General features: G+C 38.4%; 1 pseudogene; it reads right to left on the bottom strand.

Annotated features, from left to right (window-relative positions):
• LOC138056120 (unconventional myosin-If-like) overlaps nt 1-8,676 on the bottom strand; it is an 83,699-nt pseudogene extending 75,023 nt beyond the window's left edge.
• Nucleotides 8,677-10,000: the final 1,324 nt, after the last annotated feature.

Genomic DNA, 10,000 nt, shown 5'->3' with positions numbered 1-10,000 from the left:
CTTTGATTTCGACTCGACGGGCGAAAGATTGTTGCTGAAGTCCATTACTTGTCGCTTTTAGGTTAGGGTTAGAAGGAAGTCATCCAAAAAAACGACCGCTATAACGGGGGGAGGGGGGGGGGGGGGTGGCATGTGAAAGAAATTGGTAAGCTGACGGGGGCATGCGATTTTTAAATGGTGCTTCCCAAATACTACCAGCTGTCCCTCCCTCATAAAACATGAACGGTCCCTAAAATCCGTGCTGCGCGTGCAGCAAGATTATTTATGCTCTTTTAACCAATGATTTCATTGTTTTGTGGCGTTTTCGTAGTCGTTTCTTTAACTCCCTATGGTGTTTGTAGTGAGGAAGCAGGGATGACCCGATGTGGTCCGGGTTCGATTCCCAGAATTGGCGTCATTTGGTGGTTGAGTTTGTTGGTTCTATACTCTGCACCGAGAGGATTTTCTCCGGCTACTCTAGTTATGTCCTCTTCTCAAAAACCAACCTGCAATTTGATTTGATTTCTGTATTGTCCCAATTAGTTCCTCAGCGCTGAATACACTTGCCACTTAAATAAAATTCATTATTATCATTAACATTCTTCTTCTTCTTCTTCTTCTTCTTCTTCTTATTATTATTATTATTATTTTATCACCATCATCATCATCATCATTATCATCATCATCATCATCATCATTATCATTGTTATTATTGCTATTATCATTATCATTATTATTAGTAATCTCGTATGTTATGTTTGGCACCTAGTCAGAGAGTTTCCATGTTGATTGTTTTAGTAGATCATTACTGTGACACACCACTTACCATTAAATCTTTGAATTCCTCAGCATCGTTGGTTCCATCCACAGTATACACACCACTTTGATTCAGATAGAAGTAGACTTCAGGTTTTGGATTTTCCAAGCCATAGTCAACTGGAATAAGTAAGAGCAAACGTATACTTTATGCACATAGTAGCCGAAAATGTTCTCTCTTTTTGCATAGTATTGAGCTTAAAATGTTAGTCATGTACCTTGCAAGACTAAAATCTTTTGAATCAAAACATATTTTCACTCCGTCAAAAATAGACGTTGACCGATAGGTTATTAGGGACCTTAAGCAAGGACGACTACGACGGATACGAAAACGTTGTTCAATAATATTATTTCCCGTAACTATAATTATTTTGCGATTACTCCAAGAAGCTCGGCTTGGAAAGTGTGAATACACATTCCAAGAATGAAATTGGTGAGAACGGTGTTGATATTTAGAGCGCAAAATGAAAATTCAGATGCTCTAGTCGTCCACATGACCGCAAGTTCGATAATTTCACGTCGTTTTCAAGACGAGAACGGCAAAGAGATGTATCAACACACGTGCAGGGCATGCAGAACTATTGTTTTTCCTTTTTAAATCTATTGTTGTGTGGCGTTCTCGTAGCCGTCGCCGTCGTCCTGGCTTGGAGTCCCTATTAGCCGTACGTTGTATAGCACTTACAAACCGTTAAACAAATTGTACAGACTGTTACCGTATAATTGCCAAACTGATGGTAAACTCGTAAATGGTTTGAACCCAAGATGCATACCTCTAAGTATAATAATATACACGAAAAATTATGCAATTCTCATTGGCTAAAAAAGCAGTGCAGTTTTGCTGTAATACAATATTATAATAATTATATGTTACAGTATCAAAGGCCTTACTAAGATCTAAAAAGAGCGTTACAGCAAATTCACCATTATCAACGCTTTTAGTAATTTGTTCAAGTACGTCAACTAAACAGTCAGTAGTATCTTTTCCTGATCTAAAACCATACTGGTTAGATGCAAAAACATCATGAAAAGTAATATAAAACATTAATTGATTAAGTACGCATTTTTCAAAAATTTTACTCAATGCAGGGAGCACCCAGATTGGACGATAAGTAGTGCAAAGCATGTGAGAACCCTGTAATAAAGAATTTGCCGATATTCCATCTTTGTTTTCCTTATATATGTTTGAAATGAAATGCACGACGCTTTGATCGACGACTCTATTGACAGGTTTGACAACTTTTCGTTTTTTACCAATCAACAGCAACCTAATATAAGCGCAAGAAACCTGGACGGTCGCTCGCTGAATAGTTACGTAAGATAATTTGTGATGCGAGGAAGCAAGTTATAATTTAAGGTTAACGTTCCTTCTATTTTCCGACTGAATTGAATAATAAATCTCGTCTCTTGTATTTTGACTCGCCCTACTGGCTCGCCAAAATACAGCAAGACTTGTCCAATAAGATATATGTATTGGCGTCTCTCTTGTGAGCAAAACTATGGGAGGATCGTGGTACGGTAGTGTGTCGATTAAAGTAACTCGTTGGAAGGCTTGGTATACTGAGTATGGTTGTTTTACACGTCCGACTTACTATGTTTTTCTTCAGGGCAGCCCGCAAGCAGCTGATAGAAGACATGGTAATTGCGCTCGTGTTTGTTCAAATTGACCACTCGCGACTAAAAATGAAAGAAATGAAAATGGTGTAGAAGACAAAGATAACAAAAAGCAAAATAATTAAAGAGCAAAAGTGCGTATCCAATATACAATGAACCAGAAACAGTTTTTACTCCACTGATTTCTCTATGTCTGGTACCCGAGAGTGAAAAAAATGCTTTGAAATACAAATACACTGTTATTATCAAAAGTATCCACTGCACGCGGTTGGTAATGAGCTTTTACCAAGAGATCAGACGTTTTGCCATGTTCTTGATAAAGGTAACCTTTTTTTCTTTTTTAACTCCACTTACATTTCGATTGTTTCCGTGGTTTCTTCTAAAAGCAAAAATATCTTGAAATAAAGAGAGTATGATATGCCTATGAAATTTCAACTGACTGACTGGAAAATCGAAGGTTAAAATCAATTTTACCACCCCATTCACGCTCAAGATAGAGAGAGCGAAGTTCTGTTTAATAATTTTGTAGCAAAAGTACCTTACCTTTTCAAGAAGGAAATTAGAAATCTTTCCACCATCTGGGTGACCAGAGTAGTTGAATTGAATTTCCATAAATTTACCCTTGAAAGGAAAAGCAGATCAAAAGCAATTAAAATCAAGTAAATCCAACTGAAACTGCTGAAAACACAAAACCGCTAATATAAAGACTGGACAGTCCTATGTATTGAATGTCAAACCTACAAATCTACTGGAATTGTTATTCCTGACAGTCTTGGCATTTCCAAAGGCTTCCAAAAGTGGATTGGATTGAATAATGATGTTCTTGATGTGCTGAAAAGTATAGGTAAAGATATGGTCTGAATTTCTCCTCAGTCCCAGTTTGTTTGAAAGCTAAAGATCGAAAGACTGGAAATGATATCATTGTCATTTCCATGAAATGGTTCCAAGTAATAGACCAATTTCGATATATTAAAATTCAGTCCTAAACAAAAGACATCATCTCGAGGCTCTGGGGAATAAATCTAAGGATTTGTATGAGTTTATTCTTCAGAGCCTCGAGATGATGCCTTTTGTTTTCGATTAAATTTTGATATATCGAAGTTGGTCTATTCTTTGATTGCACCTGACGTCACGGCGGCCGTGTTGGTAGAAAGAACAATAGCAAAAAAGTCTCTGGGGAATTTGACGCTTTTATTTTGCAAAACTCTTCCTACTGTTTTGCCACCAACGTGGCCGTCTTATTCACTTGAGTGCAATTAAAGAATTGGCCGATTATTGGTGAGAATTCAACATTATATTATTGTTAAGCCAGGATTATTTTTTAGGAAATTTTTTGTCAGCTGGAAGACGTATAACCATATATCAGCACATACATTATCCATATATGAAAACTACAATCATTTCGGTTAAAGCAAGCAAACAATTGATACCTCCACTTTGTCTGATCCTTTTCCTGATGCTTTCGCTATAAAATTCATGATGTGTTTGGCAGATACTGTTTTACCAGCTCCACTCTCCCCGCTGCGTAAGTTACAAAAAAAAAAGACATACGAGTTGTTCTTTTTTGTCGAATTAGTTCTCCAACAGTCGATGTTAGTTAAACCCGTATATTAAACTTCATTTGAGATGTCAACAGTTTCCTTATTAAAAGAATTTTTAATACCTTAATGTCAGGTTGAATGTCATGTCAATATATAAAAAAGTGAAGTTGTGTGTAGGAAATTTTCTCCATAGGAAATGAAGGGGTTAGTTTCTGGGTAAACGTTGGTGCTGTGGGGAATGACACACGAGGTTTGGTTTTATTAATTAAATAAGTTGATAAAGGTAAATAAATACCTCTTAATAACCGAGTTCGAGGTCCGTAGTGTAAGTTACGGACCGAGATTTTTTCGAGAAACCAACAGGAAAAAACGAGGATCCGTAATACATTTATAGTCCACTTGGGATAATACCTGTTTGTCCCCCTAAATTTTGCATAGGCATTGTTTATATTTTCTCTTGAGACCATTGTAAGTCCCAAGAGAAACTGAAAACAATGCGTATGCAAAATTTGCAGGGATAAACAAGGAGTATTACGGTATTTTCTGAAGTGGGCTATTGTATCTCTCAGGTAATAAGGAACGCGGAAAAGAAACAATTAGAGCTTAAGCACGCGCGTTTTTTACTCGCGTACGGCAACCAGAAGTGAGCTGTATTCTCTATTAACTTGTCTTTACACAACCACATTTACACTGATAAGTATCTTTTCTCCATTAGAAATGATTAGTGTAAAAATCTGGGAGACACCACTGCCCTGACACGCAATAATGTTCTCTTCCGGTTGCCGTCCGCGTCTCAAAAACGCTCGTGCTTAAGCTCCCTAAGTTGAAATCAAGCGTGTGTAAAAATCTTAAAAACGATTACATTTTATTGGCTTTGTGAAATAGTTCCTTGCAAAATTCAAATAGTTTCACAAGTTCAATTCAGATAAATAACATGAAAACCTGCTAGAAAATGTCGCATCAAAATATTCAAATTTAGCGGGCCGTAATGCAGGCCTTATTATAGAATAAGGCCCGCTAAACTAGGGCCCCTACGCACTTAGCAAATGTTTGTACATTTTGAAAAAAAAAAACTGTCATCATTTCCGTGATACAAGTGCGCACGGTGAATTTTTTTCCCTCCAAATTTTGTCAAGCCTTACCAAACTTCGAAGGCACCGTCGTCCTGCTTCGGAGTAGGACATTTTTTTTTCAGGCGTGAAAACTATACATATCTCAAAATTTACACAGCATGATCTAGAGAAAACGTCTTTAAGTGCGGCCATGAATACCAAATTGAAAGTTTGGCGGAGACAATTTTGGTTGAGATTTTTGGTTGAGCCAAACAAATTTTGTCAGCCTAGTACGTACAGTAGGTACAATACAATACATGCTTAATTGACCGCTCCCCATAAGAGCCTTTCAGGGCCAATGAAACACGGTTAACGAAAAGACCGAACACAACAACGACAACAACAACAACAACAACAGCAACTGTTAAGAATCCCAACCGTCCGGAGGCAAAACAATTGGCTATTTACAAGTGCAGCTGGGAAGCTGAATCAGGGACCACCAGGATTCAGGATTCAGCCACCAGCATTCATGTCTAACAACTTTAACTTTAAAATCCAAGTGTTCCACTGAAAATGTGTATGTCAATTTAAGGAAATCATTGCCCAAAAATGAGATTAATATTCAATATCCGACGACAACTTCAGTACAAACATTCAATAATTCCTAAGACAATGCCTGATTTCTCATGAAGGCGCACACCAATGCAACTTTGCTGCATGCACGCTTTTCTAACACATCGACGATACTGCTACAAAGTATTCATTTCGAAAGTTGTTTACAACATTCGCGGCGTGTTGTATGGGCCCCTACAATCTCTCACCTTCGGCTTGAGATTGTAAAGGCCCACACAACACTGCACCTCATGTTGTAAACATTACCAAAACAACTTGTTTCGTGTTGTGAAAACGTTTGTAGAAATGGCATTGCGAGACAAGTTGCACGAAAAATTGCACAGTGTAACAGCTCCTTAAGGCGCTGCGCCTGTTTTTGATTGATTTAAGCTCGGATTCCCACCTGATTATAACACACTGATTTTCATGTTCCATCAACATGTTGTGGTACATTGTGTTGGTCAGAGCGTACAAATGAGGGGGCTTTGGACCCTAAATAAAAACACAAAACGTTGTTGCATGATTGCCCAAGTACATTATGAAGGAAAATTGACTTTTATGGGTTATTACATCAAGAACAGATATTTTATCAAGGCAGGCTTTTCAAATAGTGCGGTCAACGTAATAGTTAGTGCGGATGTTCTTTTATTTTTTCACAAAAATTATATCAGCGGTTGTTGTGAAGTCATATTTTTGGCCACGAGTTTTGAATACCAGTTTGTTGACAAGCACATCCGAAGTTTGAAAATGTTAAATGTGGAACCGAGTATTAATTGTTTTAAGTACTCATTTAAATAGAAAACTGTTCTTGAATAACACTTCAGTCAGTAACATCCTGCGACATCAGGCAGTTAGATCAATCTCCTTGAATACGGAGGCTGCGCGCACAGCACGAGCGGCAGTCAAAACTTAGCTGTCGTACAGAAACGACACGATAATAGCCTTTCAAAGCTAACAAAAATAAAGGCAATGCTAAAGTTTCCTTGGGCTCTTCTAATAGCTAAGTTGAGAATTCCGGGTTTAATTTGACGAGGAACAACATATTTTGCACAAAATAACACAACTATTACCCTACCCGGCTGGCGACACACTACGAATTACTAGCGAGTCATTCCGGAAGCCGGTGACCCATTTTCGACGCCAAATGTCAAGCTTGGAGTCACAAAATGTTTCGTATTTTTCACTTTTTACAGTCTGATATGGTTTTGGAAATTGTAAGTCCCTTTTCCTGAATATTTGATGCCATCTTGCCATCTCCAGTGAGATAAATGGCCTTATTTCAATGCTCTTGAAGGTTTTCCCGCCTGCTGAATCCTGATTGGTCAATTCAAATTTCCGGCGCGCCAGCCGAATGCAAGGCTTCTCTTGAAAAGGAATTTTAGCAGGGGTGGGTTTGGGGGAGGAGGGGGGTCGAGGTTGCCCCGGCCCCCTTTTTCCCCCTGTGTTTAAAGAGCTTCTCTAACCAACCGACTTTCAAGTGGTACAGTGCGTCAGGAGGTCTTACTTTAGAAAGTGATGAGTTCAGTTTCCGAGCTTTTCCTTTTTCAAATACATTTTGCCTTGATAGACATACATCACGTATGAAAAATTGAATATATAATGCATATCAGATGTGAAAAATTATGATAATAAGCTCACCGCTTTTCCAAATCCGAGCAACAGGTTAAATGTAACGGCCGTTTCTCTATCTCATGAAATGACGAAGATTTTTTTTAATACAGGGAAGAGGAACAAAATGAACAATGAAAGGGAAGTTGATATAGTATCTAGCGAATACAGGGATGGCAAAGAGGCAAAAATGGAAGGTTTATATAAAAGGAAAGTTAATACATTTTCACCCACTTCATGGACAGATGAAAGGAAAAAATAGGAGAAAAACAAGGGTTATTTCTAATATATTTTTCTTTACAGCAAATTAAAGACTCCAGCTGGACTCAAGTTCCTCTGATTTCATCTTTATGTTGCCTATGAATGAGCTACCTTGGGACTGTATGCGTAGGAAGTATAAGCTTCATCTAACAGTTTACCTTCCAGTCCTTAAAAATGTCAGGTCCGTTTGGTATTTGGGGACCACCTTCAACTTGTGAACTCCTTCGTCTGTGTTCTAATATCTCTGATGGCATTTGTGCAGTGTTACAACGAGTGGCTCTGTCATTCTGCTCAGGGGAATCAAAATCATCTTCGGGATCAACACCACGATAAAAATCAATAGCATCTGGACCATAGATGTGTAGAACTTTAAACGGATTGATAGCAATTAACACGCGGCCGATGTAGGTCTGTGCATGGGATAGAACATAATTCAATGACCCACTTTCTCTTCTCTCTGGTTTTACAAAGTACTTGGGTAGAATTGTTATAAGTTTACGTGGGGACTATCATCTACTTAAGTTGCTCTCCTTATCAACTCTTAACTCGCTTGTAATCGGGTGGAAAACAGGTAATTCCACTTCTACATCTTCACGTGAAGTCATCACTCGGCAAAGTGCCGTTTGACTTACTTCTGTTTATGCTTACGTGGCCTCACTCACAAACAACCTTTTTGGGTGTGGCCGGCCACATTCTTCCAGAGAATTCAGACCGGGGAACTCTGTATCTTGCTCTTTTGGAAGAGTCTGTGAGATCTAGCCTTTGAGGCTGTAATTGCTAAGTCAGCAAGTTCTCCACAGTTGGAGTGAGTGAACTCGCGACCTCCCGCAACAACCGAGTCAACCGATTTTTCGAAAATAGTGCTATTTTAATATCTAGTATAAATTCACTAATATCTAGTATAAGTATTAATAGAGTATTAATTTCTAGAATAAATTCACTGAAGATCTTAAAAACACTTATCATTTAGCAAAGAGCGATATGTTGCGCTTGCACATTTAACAGCGACAAAGTTCCAGTTCCACACTAACACGTCGGTCTCCTCTGTTCAGCGAAAGCGGAAAAACCTCCTAGCGCCTGAATATAGCACTTACATAAATTATCTCCCTTTTAAGCCGAGAGCACAGATTCGCAGCGATGGCTTTTTCCGTGATTTCCTCCAACTCAACCATATCATCCACGTCAGTTGTCGCCATGTTGGCTAAAAAGACGAATAGAACTAAGTAAATGTGAGAAGAGAAAGGTCACTTAAAAGTTCAAGTTTTTCCTCTTGGAGCAGGGCTGGCGCAGTGGTGAGAGCACTCACCACCCACCATTGTGGCTCGGGTTCAAATCCCAGACTCGGCGTCATATGTGGGTTGAGTTTGGGCACTCCGGTTTTCCCCTCCCCTCAAAAACCAACATTTGGTTTGATTTGATTTGATTTGATTTCAGTTAATTTGTAGTTTCCCCAATTAGTGGAGAACTCGTTCTAAGCCAAATAACCTTGAGACTCAAATAAAGTGATTATTATTATTATTATTTCGTTTCTCCTAAACTTTCAGTAGTTCAAATTTTACAAAGAATATGTGCAATTTACAATTCCAAGGGATATTTCTAGGTATGACGAGTCTTATATGATTTCTGCCTCAAAGGTTCTCTCTTCTTCATCGTTCAATTAATTGCGGCCAATTCATTATGCGCGAGAAACACTGGCCAAAATAAACTTCTAAAACAAGCGCGCGCGGAAATTCTTTTAATATTTGATTGTCTTTGTTACGTTAAGATCTCTGAAAGAATCAGACACTTCCTTCGCTCAAAGGGCAACAAACAATATTTTCGCACGCGAAGACTTATGATTATATTTTTTTTCGAATATTCTTGCAATGTATTTTTCCTGAGCCAAAGCGCTAGCAGCGCAATATTGGTGAACAGCAAGTTTGTTATCATTAGCATGTAAATCGGTTTTTTACATCATTTTTTAAAAGAAAGAATAAACGACACCTAGTCACATAACTTTATAAGCCAAGCGATTTAAATCTTGCCTGCTGTGAAGATATGGTCTTGGACTTACTGGACAACTTAACATCCAGTACAGTTTTCGATTGTGCATCCAAAGTAATTCCGATATTCAGTCGATTGGTTGTCAAAACACGCGCTATATTTACAGCCAATCGGGGACAAAAACAAAACCGACGTGACGTTTTCGCACGCGTTTTCCAGCTACATGTATTCGATTTGCATTGTGATTGGCCCAAGTATAAAGTTTGGTTTTCATGTTTCTGCTCTTAAAAGGCATTTCTGTCAACAATAACGTTATTGATAAGTGGATGGAAAGACCAACTTAAATTGAAACTCAATTGGCAATGCCGAGCAACGGAGCGACATAACACACAAATTAATTAAAGCTGGAAAGAAGAGATCGGTCCAGGCAGCGATTACCAATAAAAAGGAAAACGATACGATGCAAAAAGAAAATGGAAAAAGAACAGTGTGTAAGTTACACTTACCAAATCCCGGAGATGAATCTCCAGCTTAGAA

The sequence above is a fragment of the Montipora capricornis genome, chromosome 7 (genome assembly GCF_036669925.1).
Source record: "Montipora capricornis isolate CH-2021 chromosome 7, ASM3666992v2, whole genome shotgun sequence".
Lineage (NCBI taxonomy): Eukaryota > Metazoa > Cnidaria > Anthozoa > Scleractinia > Acroporidae > Montipora > Montipora capricornis.
The sequence above is the reverse complement of the archived record's forward strand: the minus strand, read 5'-3'. Positions and strand labels throughout refer to the sequence as shown.